This window comes from Haemaphysalis longicornis, unplaced genomic scaffold, assembly GCF_048455015.1.
Source record: "Haemaphysalis longicornis isolate Haplotype H1 unplaced genomic scaffold, Haemaphysalis longicornis Haplotype H1 scaffold_7, whole genome shotgun sequence".
NCBI classification, from domain to species: Eukaryota; Metazoa; Arthropoda; class Arachnida; order Ixodida; family Ixodidae; genus Haemaphysalis; species Haemaphysalis longicornis.
Window position 1 is genome coordinate 47,098,819 of NW_027526422.1, and position 26,188 is coordinate 47,125,006.

A 26,188-nucleotide genomic window follows, 5' to 3' on the forward strand; every position below is an offset into this window, starting at 1 on the left:
CACTCTTCGCCTAATCGTATCGTAACATACTCCATTTTGGCGCTTGCATGTAGCTCTGAAGCATCCCGCGATAAATTCATGCTGAAGCATGGAACCCCCCTTCGATATAATGAAACATATGGACGACATTTATGATCTAGAGAAGAATATAGGCATGAAAGGGCGATATCCCAGTACAAGAATATCTGCATATCTGCATTTTGTTGAAAGGGGTGTTAAAAAGAAACTTGCTGATATACATGTGCAAGTGAAGACTGACTAATTGGAGAAAATGGTGGCTGTACCTAAATAAGAGGCCCAGGTGGGTTGGCCCAAATAGAAGCATTGAGTTAGTGAAGTCTTGTTTTAGTTTAGATCACCCCTGCCCCTCCTCCCCCCGAAAATAAATTGTTAAGTGCTGTGAACGTAGTTTGTTCGCACTATAACATAACAATTATAACAACATTACCACACTTGCACTTGACACATGTACGGGTTGCTCTTGTTGTAAGACGTACTTTTATTCACAAATAGGAAGTTTCGGGGCCACATGTAGCAAAGAGGAGAAAAGAGTGGGCAGGGTGGGTTCAGTTGAAGTGGTGAGGGGTTGAATTAAGAGCTCAGTGGACTGTAGCGTTACGTTGCACATGTGAGAAGGGAGTTGGGGTTGGTAGGGGTGTGGGGATTCGAAATAGGGTCAGGTTATATGGTTCTATATAACGTGAATTTAGGGCGTGCCCAGTAACGTTCTGGAAGACTGCTGGGGGGGAACAGATGGCACTAGGAACATTTGGGTGTCATTGTGGGGTTGTACAACTAGCAAATAGTTTCGGCCTATGTAAGGCATTGGTGAATAATTTGTTGATAAAAATTTAAATGAATCGACTGAGTCCTGCAGGGGGTGTAAAATGGTCAGCGAGTGTTAGTTGTTGAAGACGGAGCTTCGTTGCGTTTTCACGTCTGTGACGGTCAGTGCTCTAGCTCTGAGGCTACACTTTTTTCAACCTTCACATGTATGAGAGCTAACCAAGAGGGCAGTACGAAATGATATGGTACTGTTTGGAAAAAAGGAAGTTGGAGAAACGTCTAGCTTTGAAGCAGCTGTGCTGTTGCCGTGGGACGGAACTCTTGCAGAAGTGATAAAAACAGTGAGCTTGGCACAACTTTTTCGTGCTGTTTTAGCTTGAACAGCACGTCGCACGCCAAGCGCAGTACCTGCGTATTATATACTTCCTTCTTCTTGGGACTTTTTGGAGCTCCAGAATTGTCTTCATTTATGTAAAATTAGCAAATGGTTTAGTGATTAAGAAAAAAAATTTGCTGGAAAATATGCTGCACAAAAAAACAAACAAATTAGAAATGCATTGAAAAACAGAAGGCTACTGGGATGGAACGAAAGCCTTCCTATCATTACTGGCTTCTTAACTGGAAATAAATGAGCCAAAATCTTGTAAAGGGCGAATTTAATTCATCAGCATTCACAGCTGTCATCAAAGTTACTGGGTTCAGGAAAAAGTCTCGTTCACACTTCCAAATGCCACTCTATAGTTTGAAAAAGGGGTTACAAAAGAAAGCAGAATGAAAAAAAAAATCTGTGCTCCAGACAACTGCACCACTGTCAACAAAACAAAATTAGAACCTTGCAATTAAAGACGAAAAGTTATTGTGCGAAACAATGCCATACCCTACACTTAATTTATGAGGGCTTGGTCCACCTATTCGAATCTGGTAAAAAACATCTCGTGCTGTTTCCCTTCAAGCAAGAACATGAACCAACCGTTAGCTCAGTTTAGTGTCCCTCTGAAATTTTATGCTGCAGGAAGTATCTTGCATTCATGTTGAACACAGGGAATAAATAAAAGAATCGACAACAACAAACTTTACAGGTTTCAAAGTGTTAGTGGCAGAGATGTACGGCAGTCGGAACGTTTGAAGAATGAGTAACAAAACAGAGCCATTTATTGTGACCGTTATCACCGCATGCATTGCTCATAAAGTTCAGTGAATTCGAGTCAGAAGCAAATTTATGGTAATCAAAGCAAAAGCAAGGGACTCCTCTACCCAATCAAAATAAAAGCCGATATTCATAAAAGGCCTTGTCGAGAGCAAAAAATTTATTTTCAAGCTCTGACGCATGAAGACAAGTGAAAATTGTGTTTGGCATTCGGTCCTAAGGACAGAAATAAATGGTTACCCCTCGCTGCAGAATATATTGAAGATATCATATCAAAGTGAAAACAGTTACCTCATGATTCCTGAGGTGATCATATACATAGCAGGACTGTGGAAGAGTGCAAGTATATATGTTTGGTAATCGACCATGTTGCGTGCGCAAATAATACGTATGTTGTTTGCATCAGTCCAAATCAACTGCATTGAAGTAATCAACACTACAGGATTGCAGAAATTAAAAGCAAAAAAAAAAAAACAATGCTTCACGTTTACTTCATCATAGTGTTTGATATTTGGCAAAATGTAAACCACGCCTAATGTGAGTGCAGAGAGGGAAAGTGTACAAACTTGATTATTTGTAACAAGGCTATTCAGATGCTTTATGCGTAAATGTGTATGGGCGGGAGAATAACCGTATTAAAATTGTTGCCGCAGAGAAAAACTGGTTAGCGCGATGCCACGCAAGTTCCCGTGCCCAAAAATCAATTTCATTTTTAGCAGGAAAAAAAATCTAGGTCCCACCGAGATTTGAACTCGGATCGCTGGATTCAGAGTCCAGAGTGCTAACCATTACACCATGGGACCAATTCTCCGATGCCGGGAATCGAACCCGAGCCTCCTGGGTGAAAGCCAGGTATCCTAGCCACTAGACCACATCGGAAGACGTTCTCGTAGGTGAACTTTGCAGTTAATAAAGGTACGATACACATTGGCATCGTTTTGATTTCATGTTTTCTGCAAATGGTTGAAACTTCGCACTTCACTTATCCAAGATTTGTGACTCCTTCGTTTGGCGCACAAACCGTACAACGCCATGCGTGAAACTGCAGAAAGGCTTAGTCGCTGCGACCGGCTAGTGCGCGCTTTTGCGAGCAGATGGCAGGACGTGCAAAACCCCAAACTCCAAAACTTCACTGCCCTTGTTCCGTGATGGCTGTGCGGAGGTGCGCGTTGTTTTGTGCGGTGTGTGCGCTGCTGTGGACTTGATAGCCGCCGAACATGTGAACGACGACATGTCATAAGTGTAAGTCCTCCGCCTTTATTAATGCACCCAATAGGAGTCGGCACAGGCAGGCGAGCTGCCTCAGACTGCGGCTCGCTGCATCACTACTACGACAGCAGTTGCGCTCTTCGTGTTTTGTTCCAGGTAGCCGCCGCGAAGGATAGCGAACTCCGCATGTGTCATTGAGACGTAGACTCTTTCCTTAATCGTGATTGTTGTCAGCAGTGGTGCCGACAGCTGCTTGGAGTCGGTACCGGTTAGGCTGCGATCGCGAATTTTGTATTCGCGCCGTGCGGACAACACAGATCAAGTAACAGCCGCTTTTAGACACGCACGCAACGAAACGAAGCACGGTGTATACCTGAATACTCTCCTCTCTTTTTCGTTGTTATTCAACGTACTTCACTTGGTTGCAGCCGATATTTCAGTTACCTTGAGCATCCGCGAACTTAGCGCCTTTATTTGTAACAGCTGACGGATGGTTGCTATGCGTATAAAAAGAAACGCTTCGGAGAACAAACTCTTCATAAAGCATGCTCTTATCACGCATGCATTGTTCTACCTGTACTTGCATTGCGCGTGGTTTCCTTTTGCCCGCAAACATGCAAAACTGGAAATGCGTTTAGTAACAGTCTCCGTTATCAAAGTTACGTACGGGGTCGTTTACACGTGGGCCTGGGAAATTTTCTAGCCTCGTAACGTGTCGCTGTAATGTGTACTTACCTACCTGCTGCGTGCAGGCCTTCGTTGAGTAATGGGTCCATCGGTGAGTGCGTAAGTACGTGAGCGCGTAGAAAAGATGGGCCGTGCTGCGCTGTCAACGTGTTGTCGCCTGGACGCTATAACAAAAGGGCGACAACGGAACAAAAAAAAAAAAAAAAAAAACCCGGCGCGGTTGGAAGCAATCACCATCATTTGGTAGAACGACTGTTGTGAAACCTCGCTGATCATTGACGCAACGAGTGAACGGCGTTGTGAAGTCCGCCACAACGAACTGTTGAGACGCGTCCACGTTGTAGTGCGTACCATCTGTGCGGCGCACAGCTTTTTTTGTTTGTTTGTTTTCGCGTTGATGGTGGGTCACATGTGTTTCCTGTAGAATAATTGCACCCATTTTCTAAGGTCAAAACATACTACGTTTTGATTCAAAGTGCCAAGTTTATATTCTTTAATGATTAATTTGGAGGGCGACTATTGAGGTTGTTACGCACTTTTCATTTCAGATACGTGGAATTCTGGGAGCTTTAGCACTGTACTTTAGCTCGCGTTATTTTACTCGTACAAGAACGAATTATGCCGTGTTTGGTGGTTTTGACTACTCGCGCAAAAATCAGCCGGCCTTTTTAGAAATATTTTGTCGAAAATCCCGCATTTGATTATGGTGGAGGCGTTCCGGTGTCCACCTCTAGGTGTGACAATTTACGCCTGCTGGTGGTCTTTCCTTTCCTTTTTCTTGACAATAAATTCATTCATTCATTATGGTGGACACGATAGAACTCCGCAGGTATTTCCGAATACGTGTGTTGTGGTTCCGAAACATTGACGAGTGAAAACTATTTTGAAGTGGTTCCGATTTGCGTGGAAAAGCTTTGACGCATGATGATGGTGATGATGATGAACAACTTTATTTTGTCCAAAACTAGGAAAGGGAGGGCAGGGAGTGGGAGATCTCAGAAACGCCTCCCCCCATACCACGGCAGCCGGTAGCCCTTCAGCACAGGCGTTGTCCGAGGCTCTCTTTGAAGTTCAGCATCTGAGCTTATTTAGCGGAGCCAGAAGCTTTGTCACGACTTGAAAAAAAAAAAAATCCCGTCGATTGCCAAATTTACGGAGCACATCATTATCATTGCTTTTACGCGTTCGTAAAAATGTTCTGGCATCTGTAGGACTTGACCAGCCGTGGTTTGACTTGATCAGAGTCGTCCTCCGGATGTCACACGTTTCGAACCGGCAGCATAGACGTGAATTGAAAGCCTGAAAAAGACATTCGGCGCGGAAATTCTTTTTTATTATTATTTCAGAATTCCGGCTGCGAACAATGCTCCACGTGACTTCCTGCTTCACAGCTTTCCCCACCACGAGTGTGGTAGCGCACGTCCTTGTGGCATGTAGAGATAAGGCGAAAAGATGGCCGCATTTCCTGCTCTCTATCGCGACGTTCACTGCGAAACATTTAACGATTCCTCAAATAAGATGCACAGCTGATTATTTCGGGAGAAAGCCGCTAAGTATACACCGGAAAATGCGAGGTGGGGGGGGGGGGGGGGGCGTTTTTGAGGTTGTAGGGGCCTAATGCTCTAGGTACTCTTTAGTCTGGTGCTCCTTCTGTTTAGAAATTCGTTGAAATTACAGGGGGGTGGGGGTTATATTTCATTTACGTTACCCTTTAAACGACATTGAAGTGTAAAAACAAGTGGGTGCATATCGGTATAATACAGCGCCGTAAATACAGATATGCATACATATGTGGTGGATTTCTTTATTTGTACATTTCATTCATATACTTAAAAGACATTGAAATGGGACAAGTTGGTGCTCATCGGTATAACAAAGCGCCGTAATTGCAGACACATAGCAGCGGTGGCTTATGAAAGCAGAATAAAAATCTTAAAAACGTAAATGGCCACGTATCTGCTCGCTTTGCTGCAAGTGCCGTCACACGGTATTCTTTGCAGCCCCTGCCGCGTAACCATGCACGTAAGTGCCTCTCCCGTCTCCCGCCCTCCTGGCTCGGTCCTCCTATGATTAATAGCACAATAGAAGTTTGCTGAATTCTTTTCAGTGGTGGTGATGGTGCGTGGTAAGAACAAAAGGCAGTGGGAAAGGGGCAGAAACAGTCTTTTCCCGCGTTCGCACTGCTGGCGCGCCATCCGTTGGTACCTTTTGTGACTGTTTGGCTTGGCGCTCGAGCCAGGAGCTTCAGGCTTGAACGAGAGCCGTTTTTGTATTTTGTGGTTAAAGTTTTGGCGCGTTTCTTTCTTTGGGGGCCTATCGCTAATATTACTCCCAGGTATATTTTTGATTAAAACAAGGATTATAGTGCCAGTGATGTATTTATGTCCGCTGGGACCTTTTGTTACTGTTTGACTTGGCACTCGAGCCAGGAGCTTCAGGCTTGAACGGGAGCCCTTTTTGTATATTGTGTTTAAAGTGTTGTTTTGGCGTGTTTTTTTTTTTTTTTTGTGGGGTGGGATTGGGGGGTGGGGGTTGCTATCGCTCATAGGCGTGGAGTTTTCAATTTCCCGGTGGGGGCAAATACACATGTATATATATATATTATATATATATATATATATATATCTGGCATGCTGGCGATGGGGCCGAAGGCGTGGTGAACACAAAGTAAGAAACCTCGGTAACAGCAACAGCGGAGGGTTTATTTCGACGTTTCGACTTCGAGACAAGTCTTCGAAACGTCGAAATAAACCCTCCGCTGTTGCTGTTACCGAGGTTTCTTACTTTGTATATATATATATATATATATATATATATATATATATATATATATATATATATATATATAGTAAGGAAATGAGGGGCTCGTTGAGGAAATACAGAAAGATAGGTCAGCAGTCTACAACGCCAAAGGAGGCATAGGGGTGTGGTTAGGCTCTTTTCTTTTTCACTACGGTTAATGAAGTAAACATTTTCTTTAAATATACAGAAGAAAGAAAGAAAGAAAAACACACGCCCAGAGTGGGGACCGAACCCACGCCTTTCGATTACATTTCGAATGCCTTACCAATTCGGAATTGGTAAGGCATTCGACATGTAATCGAAATATATATATATATATATAACTGGCATGCTGGTGATGGGGCCGAAGGCGTGGTGAACACAAAGTAAGAAACCTCGGTAACAGCAACAGCGGAGGGTTTATTTCGACGTTTCGACTTCGAGACAAGTCTTCTACGGGTATGATGGCTTCGGTCGCTTCGGAAGAGAGCATATATGTCGAGAGTGGAAAGCGGGTTTACGAATGGAAAACGATACCACACCCAAACATACGTGAATAACACAAACACGAAGCGGGAATCTTCCTTATTAGAAGAATGAACAAAAAATTAACAAAAAATGAAGAATGGAGAGAGACGCCAAAGAAAAAAAAAAGGAAGGAAGGGAGGCGAAAGAACACTGAACAGGAATTCGAGTGGTGGCGGAAACGCGAAAAGATCAACAGCGCCCGAAAGTGGGGTTGTAGAACAAAGGAGAGAAGGCAATATATCTTCCAGCGCTAGCCGTCACCATGCAAACGCCCAGACGCTCGGAGGGATCGCGTTTCCGTTGATTGAAAGCGAGTGTCCCGCCATATGTTCGGAAAGTGCGAACAAGGCATTTTACAGCCCGTTTATAGGCCCTTTCCCGGAGCTGAGACAATTAAAGGACGTTTTGTGGTCGTGCAGAAGGAAACGGTCTGCCACCATTCCACCGTTCCCTCGCCGGACGGACGCCTTCCGAGAACGGGGCGCTAGGCCGAGTTTGCCACTTTGCAGCTCAGCGACAACCCGTGCGTCGTCGGTGTCTCCCCTCCGCTGAGTGGGGGATGCGGGGGGGGGGGACCAGCCAAACCAGAACGCAAGCTGCTCAACGGGATGGAGGTGAAAAAAACGGAGAAAATAAACCCCGATGGTTTGGTCACGGCCGCTGGATGAAAGGCGCACTCATCCAGCGGCCGTGGTTCGGTAGCCCGGCTTAGAAGACGACTGTAGGTGCAAGGGAGGGAAAAATAGATTTGCAAGCCGTCAAAAATGTAACCAGTCCGCGGGGGCGAATAGTGATAACAGCGGCAAAGATGTGCGCTCGAGAGAATTGTATTGCTTATTTTCCGTGTTATGCGCCATATCCAAGTGAACGTTCAAATCTCCCAACCAATTTTTGAACACGTGTTTTGGGGAGAAGGTAAACAGAAGTTATTGCTGAAACAGCACCGGCACTAAGCAACATTACTTAATTGTAAGATTGTGATGGAGATTTAGAAAAGGTTTCCAAAGTTAGAACACAATATTATAAAAGAGAGAATTAAAAAAAACAAGAAAAGGATAGGAGTGAACACGAAGAGCGGAAAAGGAGAGAAGGAAGAAAAATGAAAACAAAAACGGAAAGACATCAGCAATGTGGGAAAAATCCACTGAACAAACGCTCACGTGCATGTGATTTCGAGAATCCGGTTCCGGCTACATACACAGCGCCACTGATACGGTTAGGTAGATGACAATATTTTAATCGCTGCAAGAGTGCCTGGGTCCTCATTTATACCTTTTTTGATTGTATTGAATCGGTATATGAGGTATGATTCACGTTGTTTTCGTTCCCGGTTTGACCTGAACCCCGTCTCTAAGAGCGTGACGCTTAGTTTATCGAAAGAATGATCTGGAAGGCTGAGGTGTCTGGAGAGGGGCTGGGTTGGGCGCGTTTTGGCGTGCGCTTTGTGATTATTGAACCGGAGCCTGAAAGAGGTCCCTGTTTGCTCTATATATTGCATTCGACACACATTGCATTCAATCAAATAAATCACATTGGAAGTGTCACACGTCATGTTCCCGCGAATTTTTAAAGAGTACTCTGAGTTGGAGCTTTGAGCAGTGCTTGTCTGTTGCATTGTCTTGCAGACAAGGCACCGCGGTTTCAGGCATGGCCGGCATTCATTATGCGCGGACAATGAATTTGTCCTTGCGTTCACGAGTGTGTCTTTGAGGTTCCGGGATCGTCGGTAGACGACGCCTGGAACGGACGGAAACGCCCGTTTGAGGCATTCACTTTGTTCGAGAATGTTGTAGTGCCGCTTCAAGATGTTTTTTTACGTTAGGGAAGTTGGTGCTGTACGTTAAGCATAGGTCTGTTCGTTGTAAGTCGCGTTGTGGGGGACGGTTCGCAATTAGGTCCACGCGGTTGAGTGCTTCGGCCTTTTTTATGGCGTCATCAGTTACACGCGCTGGGTACCCCTGCCCCTCCAGCATGGCTTTTAAATTTTTGGCGTTGGTAGTGAAATCTTCCGATTTTGAGCAGATTCGTTTTAAACGGTGGGCCTGGCTATAAGGAATGCTATTTTTACAGTGACGTGGGTGGTCGCTTTGGTAATGCAGATATTGCTGGCGATCCGTTGGCTTCCGATACAGCTTTGTCGTGAGTTCACCGTCTTCAATTTTCACGGTCACATCCAGGAAGTTTATGCTCTCTTGAGAGTAGGTGTGAGTAAAATTGATGTTCAGGTGTGCAGAATTGTAAGAGTCGATTAAGTGGAGGAGCTCATCCTCGTTGTAGGTCCAAATAAAAAAGATATCGTCAATGTACCTTTTGTACAGGAGGGGTTTTAAGTGGGTTCAGACAGGAATGTGGCCTCTAACTTCCCCATAAACAGGTTGGCGTAGCTTGGTGCCATCTTGGTTCCAATGGCGGTTCCACTAACTTGCCGAAAGTACTCATTGTTGAATTCAAATGAATTTAGTTCTAAGACGAGGGCCGCTAACCTCGTAGTTGCGAGGTTAGCGGCCCTCGCGTAAGGTTACACCGCATACGCGCACACGCCGGCATGGTTATCGCCTCCTCCGCAGAAGCGGCCACGGCTGCTGCCGTGGCCGCCGAACCACGTGCACTTGTTTCGAAGAAGTCGCTTCCTTTACTAGTTGCCGACGGCTGGGGCGTCCGCAGAACAGCCGGCCGGCCCCATTTTCCGCCTTTGCCGATGCCTACACTGCGTGGAGGCTGGAGCGTTGGGATACTGCGGCTTCCCTGTGTCCCACTGGATTGAAGGCCGCACGCTTCCCCACCGGCCGCCTCCTTTCCAGCTTCCTCACCGTTTCTACGAACCGTGTGTGTGCGTGCGCGCACGGCTCAGGACGCATTCCGAGAACAGTGCACCGGCAGCTTCCGACGCATCACGGGTGTGTGTTCGTTTGCATGCGGCATTTCGGGACGTTCCGCGTGCGTCACGACGAACGGTTTTAGGCCATCGACACATTTGTAGTGGGGGTGCGACCTTTGACGTCACGTTTATGCGCGGAGCGCAGGCTTGGGAACAAGTCAAAGATCCTCAGAGGTGCAATAAAGCCTCTTCGCCCCTAACTGATTTCGGAAAAGAGGACTGCTACACCTGCATGCTGCGGAGCATCGAATAATAACGACGAGTGCCCTCTTATTTCTTCTTTACTGTCTTTGTTTACTGTTTCTTCGGTATCGAAATTCGCACCCCCCCCCCAAAAAAAAAGAGAGAGAGAGAAAAAAAAAACAGTCTCTGGGACCGCTTATGCACCCAGCCAGGGTTGTGTGGAAGACGTTCACGCTTTCATTGTTTTTCTGGGAAAACCAAGATGTCGCGAATTTAATTAAGCGCACAACGGGCGGAGAGCCGCACCTTTGCGGTCTTGCCAGCAGAAAGGCCGATAATTTGTATGGGAGTATTGAAAGACGCGTTTTCCTGTGCGACTGCGTCGAAGGGGCCTGAGAGACGTCGATGTTTCTCTTGTAACGCCGGCGAAATGTCAGTTGTCAGGGGTAGTTGCCGCTTTAGAGAGTGCAAAGAGCGGGTGCGTACTGGTCGGTATAGTTACACTAGCTGCGAGGTCATTACAGGTTTCACCAACTATCAATAGAATGGCCCCGGCCGGCCGGACGGAGAGACTTCCACACGAACTTCCCCGGTGGGGGCGACGCCCCCACCGGGGAAGCTCGGTGGGGGCTCGCGCCCCGTTGCCCCCACGTAGTTGACGCCTATGTATATTACGCCCAGGTATATTTTTGATTAAAACAAGAGTGCTAGCACCAGTTATGTATTTATGTCCGTTGGGACCTTTTGTTACTGTTTGGCTTGGCACTCGAGCCAGGAGCTTCAGGATTGAACGAGAGCCCTTTTTGTATTTCGTGGTTAAAGTGTTGTTTTGGCGCGTTTTTTTTTTTTTTTGTGTGTGTGTGTGGGGGGGGGGGTTGCTATTGATAGCACTACGCCCAGGTATATTTTTGATTAGAACAAGAGTGCTAGTACCAGTTATGTATTTATGTCCGTTGGGCCCTTTTGTTACTGTTTCGCTTGTCACTCGAGCCAGGAGCTTCAGGATTGAACGAGAGCCCTTTTTGTATTTTTTCGTTAAAGTGTTGTTTTGGCGTTTTTTTTTTTTTTTTTTGGGGGGGGGGGGTTGGTATCGCTAGCACTACGCACAGGTATATTTTTGGTTAAAACAAGAGTGCTAGTACCAGTTATGTTTTGCCTCAAATACGCCTTATATTTCCTTTTTGCTGAGCAGTGATGGCAAGTATGAAGTGTGCCACCAAATTTAGCAGTTTGGAATTGTTTTGCCTGACGTCTCGTTCAAAAGTTCCTTTAACCTTTGGCCAGGCGGGTCGCGTTTACGCGGCCCGGGAAGGCTATCTTCATCAAAAGTCAGAGATTATTTATTAGCGCAATCGGCAACGCTGCCGGGTCGGCCGTCAATTTTATTGACGATCAGCTCCGGCCGTATTTTGTACGCCTCCTGCGGCGGTACCTCTAGCTGGAATGCATGGCTGAACGGGGCTTGGTGGTTGGTTGCCCGTGGTGAGTGCCAAGATAGCGTCGAAACGACCCTTTCTCATGGGCTTTTTTTAACCTTCATGAGGCAAGTGAGAGCCCATCAGAATAAGCTTTCAAGAAAACGGCGGCTCGCTGCGGGCGCTTTGAGAAGTGCTCTTAGCGTCACGGGAAGGGAGAAAAGCCAGCTTTTCCTTGCCAACACGGCATCGCTAGCCGTCCAATAAAAGCTGAATGAGCTACGAGTCGTGTGATCTTTAAGTTAACTCAAAAGGTTGTTTAGCGACCCTTCAATGACACTAAATTTGATGACACCTAACGGCCGCGGACTCGTATGTTATCCAGCTGCATCATTTGACGACCTGCCGGTATATGGAGAACAACGCAGGGCGACTTTAGCAGTTGTGCGAAAGTGCGGAAATTTCTCGGCAGCATCCTAGCTGGCGGGATAATGTGAACTTGCGGGTGGTTTTGAGCGACCGTGGTATACGTTCACCTGATCGAATGGGGGCAGGCATCAAGGCTGCTTTGTCCAGACACGTCGGCGACGACGCTCCTAGCCTGTTCGAATGACCTTCTCCGCCGCGCCTCTCGAATGTAAAGTGGGTGACGCTACCTAAACGTTGCACTAAGTACCGCCTCGAACGAAAGAGCGATGACCTCTGCCACGCGCCAGGACATCCAAGACGGCTGGCGATTGAGCGCTGCGAAATTTGCCTCGTTTTTAACCATCGCGCCGCGCATATTTATAATTCCAGAAATTGATCGGCGATTGAGAAACACGTACGCCTTCGGGACGCATGCTCCGGGAAGTGAAGGTATATAATGAGTGCGAGTCATCGGCTAAAGACGATTAATTATGCAGCGGGTCTCCGATTTCGCGTTGCTTCGCAGCCGATGCAGCAAAACGCGGGTGTGCGCCTGTAATTCTTGATTTAAGAAACATGCTAAGAATCCGTTCCCTGTCAGAACTGTAAGTTGAGGGGACGAGGAGGATCGACCAAGGCTTAATAAAACTGTTAATTAGATTAATTTCAACCAGTACGGGCAAAATTAATCCACACGTTTGATTAAGCAAGCAATAATTTCAAACCACCGCTGTGCGGTCGTCCTCAGACTTCTCGTAGTGCAAAAGTTTAGTGGTGGCTTTTTCTTCCTTGTAACGAGTGACGTGGTTATCGGGAGTGCCGTAGATATGTGTTGCTTCGGAAATAGATAATAGAGAGTTTTAGCATATTGTTACCGTGTTTACGTTACCTTTTACCGTGTTTGCGGGAGTCAACTGCGCAGTGCAAGAGTTACCGCGAACGGTAACTTCCCGGCACAGGCTTCACCATCGCTAGCGGCCTCCGGTAACACGGTAAACGGTAACACAAGAGAGTTTTAATAGGCAGTTTTAGCATATCGTTACCGTGTTTGCGTTACCGTTTACTGTGTTACCGGAAGCCGCTGGCGACGGTGAAGCCTGTGCCGGTAAGTTACCGTTCGCGGTAACTCTCGCGCTGCGCAGTCGACTCCCGCAAACACGGTAAACGGTAACGTAAACGCGGTAACGATATGCTAAAACTGAGCGGAAAGCACCACTTTAGCGCGCCCATAGCGTTAGCGGGCACGCTAACCGTAGCATAACGAGGCGCTATCCGTTCGCGATTGCGGCCCGCAAAACTTTAACGCTACAGCTAAAACGCTATACTAAAACTCGCTACAAACACGGTAACGATATGCTAAAACTGCCTAATAGGCAGTTTTAGATTAGAGAGTTTTAGCATAGCGGCTCCCGTACCCTACGCTAAGGTTAGCGGGTAGCGGGACCGGACTGCGCATGCGCGCGCGGGGAGTGCAAGGAGGTTGCCCCTCAGCGGAGGGAAAGAGCGGGCATGGCGAAGGCAGGCCGCGCGGAACTAATCCACCCCACCGTGACGAATTTACTCTCCCCAGTCGCGCCCCGCTACCCGTCGCCGTAGCGTTAGCGGACGGAGCACGCTATGCTAAAACTCTTGTTACCGTGTTTGCGCCGTGTTACCGGAATCCGGAGTTTCCGTTTACCGCTGAAAACCGCAAAACACGTTTTAGCGCTCCGTTTGCGGTTTGCGTATTCCGGCCACCGTGGCGCAGGTAGCGACATCTGATGAGTTAGTCTCAAAGCAAATCATGCATAATTTTGTTGCTCATATCCATTTGCATTCGTTTAAAGTAACTTGAATATTTCACTTTTCGGGTGAAGCATTCACACTAACTTTAGTTATTTTTAGAATACTGTAGCCATCACCTGTAGAGGTTTTAAAAGAAAACATGTTGGTGGCGCCATCTACTGAGTAAAGTTAGAATCAAGGTAAAATATAATTTGCCCCCGCTCTAAATATGTAGGCAAGAAATGATTAAACTATGTCGTAATAATTACTCAATAAACTTATCGGAACTGTTTGAGGTGGGCAAGTCTTAGCACGAGTAGGGACGGCCATTTTGCTCGAGCATCTGAGAAAAGTGGACGTTTGTCGCTTTCCTGAGCATTATTTAACAAAAAAAAAAACACGTAATAAACAGCATCAAGTAGGATTACTTGTATCGGCTGTACCAAGCACAAAGCGCCGAGCGCGCTGCATTTGCTGTAGTCAATAGAGAGTTTTAGCATAGCATTAATAGAGAGTTTTAGCATATCGTTACCGCGTTTGCGTTACCGTTTACCGGGTTTGCGGGAGTCGACTGCGCATGCGCGAGAGTTACCGTGAACGGTAACTTACCGGCACAGGCTTTACCGTCGCCAGCGAGCTTCCTGAGCAGACGAAGTTTACCTTCGAGTATTGATTGCAGTAAATGCAGTGCGGTCGGCGCTTTATGCTTGGTACGGCCGAATAAAGTAATATTAGGCAGTTTTAGCATATCGTTACCGTGTTTACGTTACCGTTTACCGTATTTGCGGGAGTAGACTTCGCAGCGCGAGAGTTACCGCGAACGGTAACTTACCGGCACAGGCTTCACCGTCGCCAGCGCTTCCGGTAACACGGTAAACGGTAACGGAAACACGGTAACGATATGCTAAAACTGCCTATTACTTGATGATGTTTATTACGTGTTTCTTGCTAAATAATGCTTAGGAAAGCGACAATCGACCATTTTTCTCAGATTGGTGAGCAAAATGGCCGTCCCTACTGGTTCTAAGCCTTGCCCGCCTCAAATAGTTCAGATAGGTTTCTGAGCTCGCAAAGTGCTTTTAGGCCTCCAAACTTGTGCTAGGCAAGGTAGTGTTAGTTATTGAGTAATTGCTACGAAATATTTTACTCATTTCCTGCCTAAATAATTAGCGCGGGGGCAAATTCTATTTCACCTTGATTCTAACTCTCCTCAGTAGATGGCGCCACCAACTCGTTTTCTTTTTAAAGCTCTACAGGTGATGGCTACACTATTCTCAAAACAACTACAGTTAGTGTGAATGCTTTACCTCAAAAGTGAAATATTCAAGTTACTTTAAATGAATGCAAATAGATATGAGCAAGAAATTATGAGTGATTTACTTTGAGACTAATTCATCAGATGTCGCTACCTGCGCCTCGGCGGCCGGAATACGCAAACCGCAAACGGTGCGCTAAAACGTGCCCTACCGTTTTCAGCGGTAAACTGAAACTCAGGCTTCCGGTAACACGGTAAACGGTAACGCAAACACGGTAACGATATGCTTAAACTAGGCAGTTTTAGCATATCGTTACGGTGTTTACGTTACCGTTTATCGGGTTACCGGAAGCCGCTGGCGACGGTGAAGCCTGTGCCGGTAAGTTACCGTTCGCGCCAACTCTCGCGCTGTGCACTCACACGGTAAACGGTAACGCAAACATGGTACCGATATGCTAAAACTGCCTACTGCCTACTGTGTTTGCGTTACCGTTTACCGTGTTTGCGGGAGTCGAATACGCAGCGCGAGAGTTACCGCGAATGGTAACTTATCGGCACAGGCTTCAACGTCGTCAGCGGCTTCCGGTAACGCGGTAACCCGTAACGCAAACGCGGTAACGATATGCTAAAACTGCCTAATATTCGACGGTACACTTCGTCTGCAGGAAGCTAGCTGGCAACGGTAAACCCTGTGCCGGTAAGTTACCGTTCATGGTTACTCTCCCGCAACGCGCAGTCGACTCGCGCGCAAACACGGTAAACGGTAACGTAAACACGGTAACGCTCTGCTAAAACTCTAATATAGAGCCTCTGTGGGGAGAGAAGGAAAAAGGAGTCTGATGTTCCACTGCAGACAATCGTTTTTGCGCTTTTTCAGACCGTCCGCAAAGCTCTTAGCCGGGAACGAAAACCTTCGGCAGCTGAAGACGCTATGCAATCATGCATTTTTTTTTTCTTTCACCTCGTCTTTCATGCGATTGCGTTCAGTAGCTCGGACAGAGGTCGCTGACCCGCATGGCAGCGTCGTTGGGAAGGTTAGGGCGGTTGGAATCTTGCCTCGTTAGAGCCTGTTTAGTCGAGGCACGCATTCTTCCCACGGGCTTCTTATGTGCACGACACGCGCTGTGGAATGTTGGCAAGAGTCTACGCAATTCACACGCCGGCTTCGAGCACCACTACCAAGTCTAGGAAGTATTGCTTCGAGGTGTGAAGTTGCAGTGCTTTACCAAAGGAGCCTATCATAAGCCTGCTTTTACGGCGAAGCTGTATAAACCTTTTTATTTTCCTCGTCCTGGGAGCTCCCATTTTATTAGTGGGCTGTGCTAGCGGCGCTACAATTGGCGCAGTCGACAGGAAGATGTAACTGCGCATGCGCAACACAGCCCAGAACGTGATCTGATCGTATTAAAGATTAACGGATGAAATGGTTTATAGGTTCACGCCTCGCGACTTCGTCGTGTCATGACCCGTCAGCGGATTAGGGGACTACAGCGCCGCTTGCACACGTCCAGAATGGGGAGGAACTAGACACACACGAGCGCTGGGACCAACAGTTTATTGAAAGAAGCACACACTCATACATGTGCGCAGTAGCCACACTATACTGATTGTTTATCAGCAGCCCATGCTTCAAAAGTTTAATTCCTTCTTTGACAGAGCTACAGATGGTGTGCTGACACATGCCAGTCCCAACCTGTTATCAGTTCAGCTTCTATGATCTCTCGTGCGATAAGGTCAGAACATTTTTTTTACAACGGTTTTGTCGAAGAAAGGCGCACATCCGCACGTGGAGCACTGCTGGGCTATAAACCCATCGCTTACGTTTCTTTCGAGTGCGTCAACTTTGTTTGCATTTTCCCTTAACCTATCATTTAAACATTTTCCGATCTTCCCAACGTAAACTTTTTCGCAACGAAGTGGAATTGTATAGACAACCCCTTCTATGCATTCAACATAGGCCGCAGCTTTTTCCCCGAAGCACAGCCACGAGAAAGAAATCCGGGGCACAATAGGTATAGGTTGGGGAGCACTCGTCAAACACTTCTAGATAATGAAAAGTAAGCTGCCTCTTGTCACTCAAAATAAAAATCTACAACCAGTGCATACTGCCGGTGATGACTTACGGAGCTGAAACTTGGCGCCTTACTGAACAACTAGAAAGCAAACTTAGGTCGGCTCAATGGGCCGTGGAAAGAAGAATGGTAGGAGTAACACTCAGGGACAGGAAACGAGCGACCCGGATCAGAGAACAAACTGGAGTAGATGTCATAGTTCGAGTAAAGAAAAAAGAACTGGACTTGGGCTGGCCATGTAGTGAGACGAACCGATGGGTCTAGAAGAAGGGGAATGCCAAAAACACGATGGAGGGATGAAATAGAAAAAAATGGCTCCAATCCACGCCTTGAAGGGGGTTGGAAAGCAGTGCTTTAAACGACACCCACAACAATTGCCCATGCGACGTCACTTGAGATCACGCACGTGGCTCTACAAACCAGAGATTCTGCCAGTCGTTACCTGGAATTCGCGAGGGCGGCGTCCCCAACGCAGCAGCGTCGGGCACGGCCGGGCTAGAGCGGCGGACGCCGCCACTGTAGCCCGGCCGTGCGTCGGCGGAAAGAAAATGGAGAGTAGCGTCTTTCGAAAGGTGAGACAGCGGAACCTAGCCATCCTGATGTGCTAGCTCGGGGCCACACCACCGCGCGACACAAGCGCGCGACAATTCGGCGTGTGAGCTTAGTGATTGCCATTTATACTAAACTAGTTAGTTTTGTAAGTTTGAGAATTGCGAGAAAGCTGAGGGAACTTTTATAATCGCTATGTATCAGATCCAGTTGCTCCTCTCGCATTTTGTAATACCTCTTAAAACACAACCGAATTGGTATTCACTAATTTAGAAAACGGAGTCCCATTCGTGGCAAGCAGTGCGCAAAAGGTACCGTTTCTCTGCAGCCAAATATGCCTCTATGCGGTCTCTACAGTTTGTTTTCCCGCCCTGCAAACCAATACTTAATGTATGTTTGCCGTACGACCACTTAATTCCGTCGGGTGCGGGTTACCCAGCAGGTGCTGTCGAAAAAGTTAAGCTGTGCGAAATGGACGCGAAGCAGCGCCAAAACAGGCCCAAAACAACTGTCGCTAAAGCAGACGACAAAGCCGTCCCGCCGACGCACCCGCCAGTGCGAGGCAGTCACCTGCGTGCGGAGAACGCTGGGTATTAGCGCCATATCTCCGCGCCATCTACACTGTGCTCTGTGAGTGAAAAGCGCCCTCCCCATCCCCAGCCGCGTTGGGAGTTTCTTGTCCCGCACGCCACGAAAGAACCGTGCTCACTTCGTTGTAAATGTCGACGAAAGACGATAGTCGTCTGGCGCCCATGCTAAGTAAAGGCCTCCTTTCTCTTTCCCGCTCACCTCTCATGCTATTCCTCTCCCGTCTCCTTCCTCCCAGATAAACACGCTAGCGGTTTGCTCAAGTCAATTCAAATTTACCGCGTTCCACTGCTCCCCGCAGTATGCCTCTAGGCCAGCGCTGCCGTACGGAGGAGACGCGCATGAATCGAGGCACCCTATACTTACTCCACGTGCGTTCCAAGCGGAACGTGAAAACTGTCTAGTGGAACCTTTCGTTAATGTTGCCGTTTGATTTTTTTTAAATGCCGCTAGGGAAACCGCGGGCGACCGCTTTTGTATTTTTCTGGACGCATTCTTCATTAAGTCAATCATCCGTGTATTTTTAACAAAGAAAATAGTGCGAATATCACTTAGGCATTGATTTCCTGCCCCAAATAAGCGTAATAGCTGCGTCCCTGTCTTAGTGTTCGCTAGTACGATGAATTCCTTGGTAATATTATGTTCTGGCCCAACGATGCTGGCAAGTATGAACATTGCCACCGGACTTGGTTGTGGGTATATAAACCTATTTTGCAACATAAGTTTCACTTTGTCCGGGTGGCTGAATCGAGGGACAGACAGACAGACAGACAGACAGACAGACAGACAGACAGATGGATGGACGGACGGACACAGACAGACCGACACAGACAGACGGACGGACAGACAGACAGACGGACGGACGGACGGACGGACACGGACAGACAGACACAGGCAGACAGACAGACACAGACGGACGGACAGACAGAGACAGACAGACAATGACAGGCCAAAATTTTCGCGTTCAAGTAGCCCAAAAAAGGCTATCGTCTTTAAAAAAACTCGCCTTTTTTTTTTTCTTAGCTTGTGCAGGCATGATGAAGCACCTCTGCGCGTTTGTATACGTTGTAAGATGAGTGGCGGCCATATTTTTAAGCCGCCATGCAGTTGGTGCACAGTTTCTGGTACTCGTCTCGCGCTCCTCCTGTCTCAGGAGGCAGGCGTGCGAACGAAACCGTGGGACCTCCTGCCGGCTTGCATTTCCCTCCGCATATCACGTCACGCGCGGAAAGAAAACAAAAGCCGCCGAGAACGCGGGTAAGAATGGAGGATGCGAGCCATTGCGCGAATCGGTGGAGAACGCAGCGGAATGTATCTGGCAATTACGGGCTTTGGCTGATAAGCAGTGCCGGTTATATGATATACTGTACATCATAATCATCATAATCATCATCCTGTTTAAGTCCACTGCAGGACGAAAGCCTCTCCCGTTGGCCTCCAACCGCTCCTGCCCTGCCCGAGTCCATTCTTTGCTTCCGAATTTTCTAACCCTCAATAACGCTCAATCCTCAATAACGAAATCGCTTTATTCGAAATATTGCTTTATTCGAAGTGTCGTACGGTCCCCGGTGCATTGAATGAAGATCGGATCACCCGCTTTTAGTGAAGTATATCGCTTTTAACGAAGCGAGTTTCCTGTTACGAGTACGCCGCGCTGCGCCGTTGCCATGGCCCGGGTTCCTGTGTGCGAGTCTGACAAATTTTAACGCGGTGGTACGATGACACTGTCCTTGTGGCATTTCATGTCCTCCGTACGCGCGGTGTTGACGCTGATAACGTGGGGTGCAGCTTAATCGCCCCTTTTCGCTGAAACATGCACGGTATGAAGGCTTACGTAACACGCAATCGCATCGAGTCTTCCTCTAATTAAGCAGAGACGCACAACGAGTTTCTGCGAGTGGACCTGCTTTGAGGAAAATGTATTTGATTGAGGAGGGCCCCATCTTACTCGAGTTCGTTCGCTCTCGTGCAAACGGCGCTACCCGTGCGTGCACTTAGTTAAACTAGCACGGTGCGATTTCGGTAAACGGAAATCGCATCAACGGAATTTACCCCGAATGGCACAACTGCCCGGGAGTGTGGCATTTTATTAGTGCAATTATTAGTATTAGTGCAAAAGTAGTGCCGTTGAACGGAACAAACATTTTGTACTCCGGTACGGAATCGCAGGGAGGGCTGATTAGACCGAGTCTGCGTTACAAGCGCTTGTTCTATTTACTTATTAGGGATCGCCGTCATCGTCAACAGGAGGGGTACCGATTGGCCGCCCTTGTAAAGAGAAAATGAATAAATAAGAATACATTTGAGTTCGTTCGGGATTTGAACCCAGGTCTCCCGAGCAGGAGTATTTAAGGGACGAAGCTCCTTAATGGCTGGGGCTATCGGCGTCTCCTGTCGTCGTCGTAAGCATCGTCTCATGTAGTCGAGGTACAAAACACCGGGATACTCGTTTATGCCTCGCACTAGAACGTAGCGCGTACTCAAGACACACCGGGACAGTCGTTTACGCCTCGCGCTAGAGAGCTTCGTGCTTCAAAGACAGCAAAGCTATATACCTGTACCACCAACGGTTTCATCTCCGTTGGCAAAAACGCCAAGGCGCCAAGAATACACTTATGCACCGCATGCTTCGCCCCTCCCCAGGTTTCACGTTAGTGGAGATGGTCCGGGAATTTTTTTTTTTTGTACCTCACGACTTCCTGCACCTCACAACGAGCGTGCTTCAAACATACAGATTTAAGCTTTTGGCCTTAGAAATAAATGTTTACGGTATCCATTGATGACCTATAGTATACAAGGTTAAATTCTTTACCAAGTCCACCTCTCGGGATACTTTTCAAAATTCGCAGGGGTTTTATGGGCCTCACTGCACCCTCCTGGTGTCAGTGCTTGCCCAGGCAGGCCCAACACTGTAGCTTCGATGAGGAGCCATGGTCGTGGCTTAATTACGGAACTACACGCACCTTACACAGTGGTTCGCTCGACTGCTCGAAAGAAATTGGACAATCACTCTGCCTTATTTATTACCTGTAGGTTGACCAGCCAGCAGCTACGCTACGGGAGGATGGGCAGACTTGGGAAAACGACAGTCCGTCACTGCCGGACACGCGAGTTGTTGCAGTGAAACACGGAGAAAAATGGAGCCAAGGAAACGTGACGGCTGACCAGTTTAGCGAGGTCATGAAGAAGAAACGGAATGCCGGTAGACAGCTGTTGACCCACCCTCCACTCGCTCCTTTCGCAGGAACGTGACCGAACGCGACCGCAGCCGTCGGACGGTCAAGGCATAATAGACAATTCTTACAGAAGTAGGGCGCTATATCGCTGTTTGCTGAGACTATTCCCGAAAATGTTCTTTTCTGGAATCTTTGGCCTGCCTGCACTTTTTGTACGCTCCCCCGAGCTTCTTATTGTCGGTTTGATTTTTTGTAGTGTGAGTTACACTGGCCGAGGTTGAGCAGTTTCGCGTGGCTCCTTGAGAGCCGTGCTGCGCATGCACGAGGAGCAGTGACGTCACACGGTGCACAGAACGTTTCTCGCTGCCCGGCGTCTCTCACACACCCCACGCGCTCAGCGTCTTCGCCGACTTCCGTTCCGCACGTGGCGGCCCGGTCCACTTGATGATCGTGCGAGGGGTGGCCGGGTGTGGAACCGATGGCTCGTGCGTCGCAGCAACACCGGCGTGCGCTTGTGGAACCAACTTAGTTAGCTCTGGGGTGATTGGTGACGCTGCGCCGGAGCCGCTTGATAAATATACACGTGTCACATAATGCGTATACTGCGTGTGTGTGTCATTGAAGCAGCAGTAAGCACGATAATCAAGCTAATCATAGACAACCAGGAAAGCTAAGAATAACCAGCTGAACCTTAGCTCACGCTACGTATATCCTAGCTTAGCAGAGCTAAGCCATTGCTAAATTTTTTTGCGTGAGCAATAGGATGCTTGGGTGGCGCCAGGAAAAGCATGTCCGCACGTACGTACGCCACGACGCTGGGCCGTGATCATTATGGCCCCACTTCTGTAGCGTACCGCGGGATATATCGCCTGTGAGGAGCGGACATTTGCATGTTTGTTTTGCATGTAGACGTTCACCAACTCCTTCGAAAGTAAACATCAAAGTGATTTTTTTAAAGTGCAGAGAACTTTATGGGCTCGCCTTGTCGTAGCTCGCTAACGGTCGATGCGACTGCCGGAATCAGGCCGCGCAGCGAGATTAGGGACCCAAGTACAGCCTCACGTTCCGCCGTCAGGGAATCACGCTGAGGCTTCAAAAACCACGCGGTTTAAATAGTCATAACCGTTTGAACCTCGTGAACCGCTGGCGCTTAATACATCTCCCCGTTGTTGAGAGCGCAAAGAAAACTGCGGGTACATTTCAGGCAAAATTTGGGTATATAACCGGCAGCCCCCGCGTTCATTTAGTTAGGAACGCTCGTTGGGTTGGTCTTTAAGGTAGTAAGCGAAAAAAGCGGCCGCGCAAGAAAAAAAATTGCGCGTTCGAAATGCCGCAGAAAGGCTCCAGCCGCGCAAAAAAAAAAATAAAAAAAAAATGGCGTGTTCAAAATGACGCAGAAAGGCTCCAGCCGCGCAAGAAAAAAAATGGCGCATTCGAAATGCCACAGAAAGGCTCCTTCCGCACAAGAAAATGATTACGCGTTCGAAATGACGCAAAACAGTTCTAGCATACGAAAATAAAGCAAGCGCAAAAAGAGCAGAACTCCCGCTGGCGCAGTTTCAGGCAGGGGGCGCGCGAGCACTGCGAAGGCGGGAAATTTAAAATGCATTGGGTGGCAGCAGTGGGGTGATAACGGCGCCGCAGCCCATTATGGCGAATCACTGCTCTGCACTTCCGACAGCTTTCGCATTGAGTGGAACGGCTTTATTATTTATTTATTTATTTATTTATTTATTTATTTATTTATTTATATTTTTGCCGGTGCCAGGTTGAACCTTTAAGCGCTAGACACATGTACGACGGGCGCACGCGATTCGCATGCAACTGATCGTTACGACTTATTGTTAGGACCGGTTTTGGCGGATCCTACCAATAAGTCGTAACGATCAGTCGCATGCGAATCGCGTGCGCCCGTCGTACATGTGTCTAGCGCTTTAAGTGCAGAGTACTTCAGGGGCTCGCGATGTCGTAGCTCGCTCGCTGGACCCAAATACAGCCAGCCACGCGGCGTTCCGTCGTAGCGGGTGTCGTCGCGGCGTAACCCGGAGGCTTCGAAAGCCAAGCGGTTTATATAGTCTTAAGCGTTCGAAACTCGTGAACCGCTTGCGCAAAGAAAACTGTAGGTACATTTGAGGCAAATTATACGTAATTAACGGACAGAGCCCGCGTTCATTTAGTTAGGAACGCTTGTTGGATTGGTTTTTGCGATAGTCAGCGAAACAAGTGGCAGTGCAACTCAGGCACGTGCGGGAGAAAAAGCAAGCACAAAAAGAACAGCACTCCCACTGGCGCAGTTTCAGGCAGGGGGCGCGCGAGCACTGCGAAGGCGGTAAATTTCAATTGCATCAGGTGGTAAATTTTAATTGCATACAGCCCATTATGACGAATCACTGCTTCCGACAGCTTTCGCATTGAGTGGAACGGCTTTAATTTTTTTTTTTTTTTTTACTGCAGTCTAATGCTGAAGCTCGCCATTTGCCGAATATGGGCACTTGGTCGCAAGGATGGGTTGTTCTGGAGCGTTGTGGGGAAGGCCAACCTACGAGGACTTCAGGGGATCGTTCCCACATCTGGTGCGGAATTGTGAGTGGTGTTCAAGAGGGTTTATTTCGCCTCCGTTCCAAGATGTGACGTTGTTCCGGTTGCAAGGCTAGCTTCTCGTCATATAGTTTTTTACTATATACACTAGAGAGGAATCTGGCGCTAGCGTCTATGCGGCTCACATCAAGGCCGTCGGTGTCGACATGGCCCGCCATTACACCTTGCGCTCGCCTTAGTTTCATCATTGACTTGGATTGAAACGTTTTAGTGGCTGTAAATTAACATACAATGCCACAAAAACGCAAAGAATAATGTGTCTATGTAATTATAAAATAAAACACGTTGTTTTATAGCTAAAAAAATAATAAATAAAGCGTGTTCTTTTTATGAAAGCCTGCCAGAACTGTTGTGCCTCATATTCTACAGACCAAGCTGGTAGTGAACAATAATGTAAAATTGTGGGAAAAACTCATTAAAGGCTCTTATTTTGCAGACATTTTACATATAAATGGTTTGAAAAGCTCGGAAAGGTTTTATGCGCGTACCTATAAAAAACATCGCATTCACGGTGAACCGGTGTACAGACCGTCTGATACAACTTTTGCGGTGGCAAATTACCCGCTCAGTCTAGAGTCCGGCCGCTGTTAACGAGTGCACTGCTACTGCAAAAAAGTTCCGGGAAGCGCGCTCTCCTTACCGCAAACTAACGTGTTTACATTGCGGGTTTGTACTTGTGTAAGTATGCACTGATGGTAGCTCGCCGGCACTCTAGTCCTCTCACTTGCTTACAGTGAAGCACAGATGTCTTAGCATGAACTAATGGAGCGAATTGTGAGTTCCCAAGCGAAGCGAGAGAAGCGAAACGAGTTTCGGCCATTTCGGCCGGAGCGGCTACCTCGTAGACATAGTAATGCGTAGTGACGAAAGAAAACCCACAAAGACGCTTAAGAATCCAATAGACATGCCTAGCCAGCGCCTGTGGTTTTCCCATTAGGCCATAACCGCCCCACTCCGACATGGATTCGCAGGCGCAGGTATACTTAAACTCTATGCTTCTCGTCACTTCGCTGAAACGACCGACCCCGCTTTGCTTGTGCTGCGTCACATCCGGGTCGTCTGCCCTCAGCCAATCGGGTCTCGCTCTTAGTCGACATCTTGGAACGCAGATGAATCGGATTAGTGTAACTGGATATAGATAAGATACCGAGTACCGCCACTGAGGCACGCAAGTTAGCGACGGCGGCCATTTTGGTGTCTATCAGTGTTGCCAGATTGCCGCTTCGGCGTCCTCACCGCTAACTCTGACGAGTTCATTTGTAAACAACAGTGCCGAAGACGCAGCAACACGGCATCTTCGGACACACTTCTGCAGCCGATGAATGATGATGATGATGATGAATAAATCTTTATTTGTCAAGCTGGTGCAGATGTTAGGGCACCCGCCCGGTGGGGGGCTTCCCTATTCCGGGATGCCCTGAGCTCGGCTGGCGGTCCAGGCCCTCTTCACCAGTTCGCGCTGGATCCCAAGGTCCGGGCTCGTCAGGCGGTTCACCCACTGCTTGTAGGAGGGGGAGGTTATTGGGGCAAGGCCTGGGGTCTTCTGGCACTCCAAATCTGGTGGTACAGTGTACCGGGAGTCGGACAGAAATTGCAGGTAGACGGGTATTGGGTGGGGTAAATCGCCTGGAGTAGGGTTCTGTGGGGGTACGTATTTGTCTGTAGTCTTCGAAGGGTGGTTGCTTCTGCTCTTGTTAATTGGGAGTGCGGAGTCGGGAAGTTTCTTCGGCCTTGACGGTAATAAATTGGAATGTCAGCATACCTGACAAGCGGTTCTATTTTGGGTGCCGCAAGCGGTGTTTATCCCTCTATGGTAATGGCCCGGTGTATAAGCGAAATTCTGCAAAGCGCGTTATGTTTGATTCGCGTCCGGAACGACGGCAGTCGCGCGCAGCCGCAGAGCAGGGAGAACAAGCTGAGACTACCACAGCTGATCACCGACAGAAAACGCATAAACAACAAAATGGCGGTACCCACGAACCGTCGCAGTGTAAAAAAAATGTCACGTGGTGCGAACTGACCAATGATCACGGCGGCGGCACGGAAGAATAGGAGAAAAGTGTGCCGATAACCTAGTCTGTAACCTTATCTAGTGACACTAAAATGGATAAAACTCAGAATTCCGCCCCTGGAAGGGAAGTTGCCTGCATGTCTGCCCCATCCA

At 47.9% G+C, this 26,188-nt stretch overlaps 1 protein-coding gene and 2 non-coding genes across 3 annotated transcripts in view; 1 reads left to right on the top strand and 2 right to left on the bottom strand.

The window, feature by feature from the left end:
* Window positions 1-2,664: 2,664 nt before the first annotated feature.
* Trnaq-cug (transfer RNA glutamine (anticodon CUG)) lies at window positions 2,665-2,736 on the bottom strand. Its single transcript has one exon. It is a non-coding gene; the product is annotated as a tRNA-Gln (tRNA).
* Window positions 2,737-2,740: 4 nt separating this feature from the next.
* Window positions 2,741-2,812, bottom strand: Trnae-uuc (transfer RNA glutamic acid (anticodon UUC)). The gene has a single exon. It is a non-coding gene; the product is annotated as a tRNA-Glu (tRNA).
* Window positions 2,813-2,941: 129 nt separating this feature from the next.
* Hsepi (D-glucuronyl C5-epimerase) overlaps window positions 2,942-26,188 on the top strand; it is a 79,218-nt gene continuing 55,971 nt past the window's right edge. Inside the window, exon 1 of the mRNA XM_077677157.1 lies at window positions 2,942-3,175. The gene's annotated coding sequence lies outside the window, so the exon portion shown is untranslated. The remainder of the gene's footprint in view (window positions 3,176-26,188) is intronic.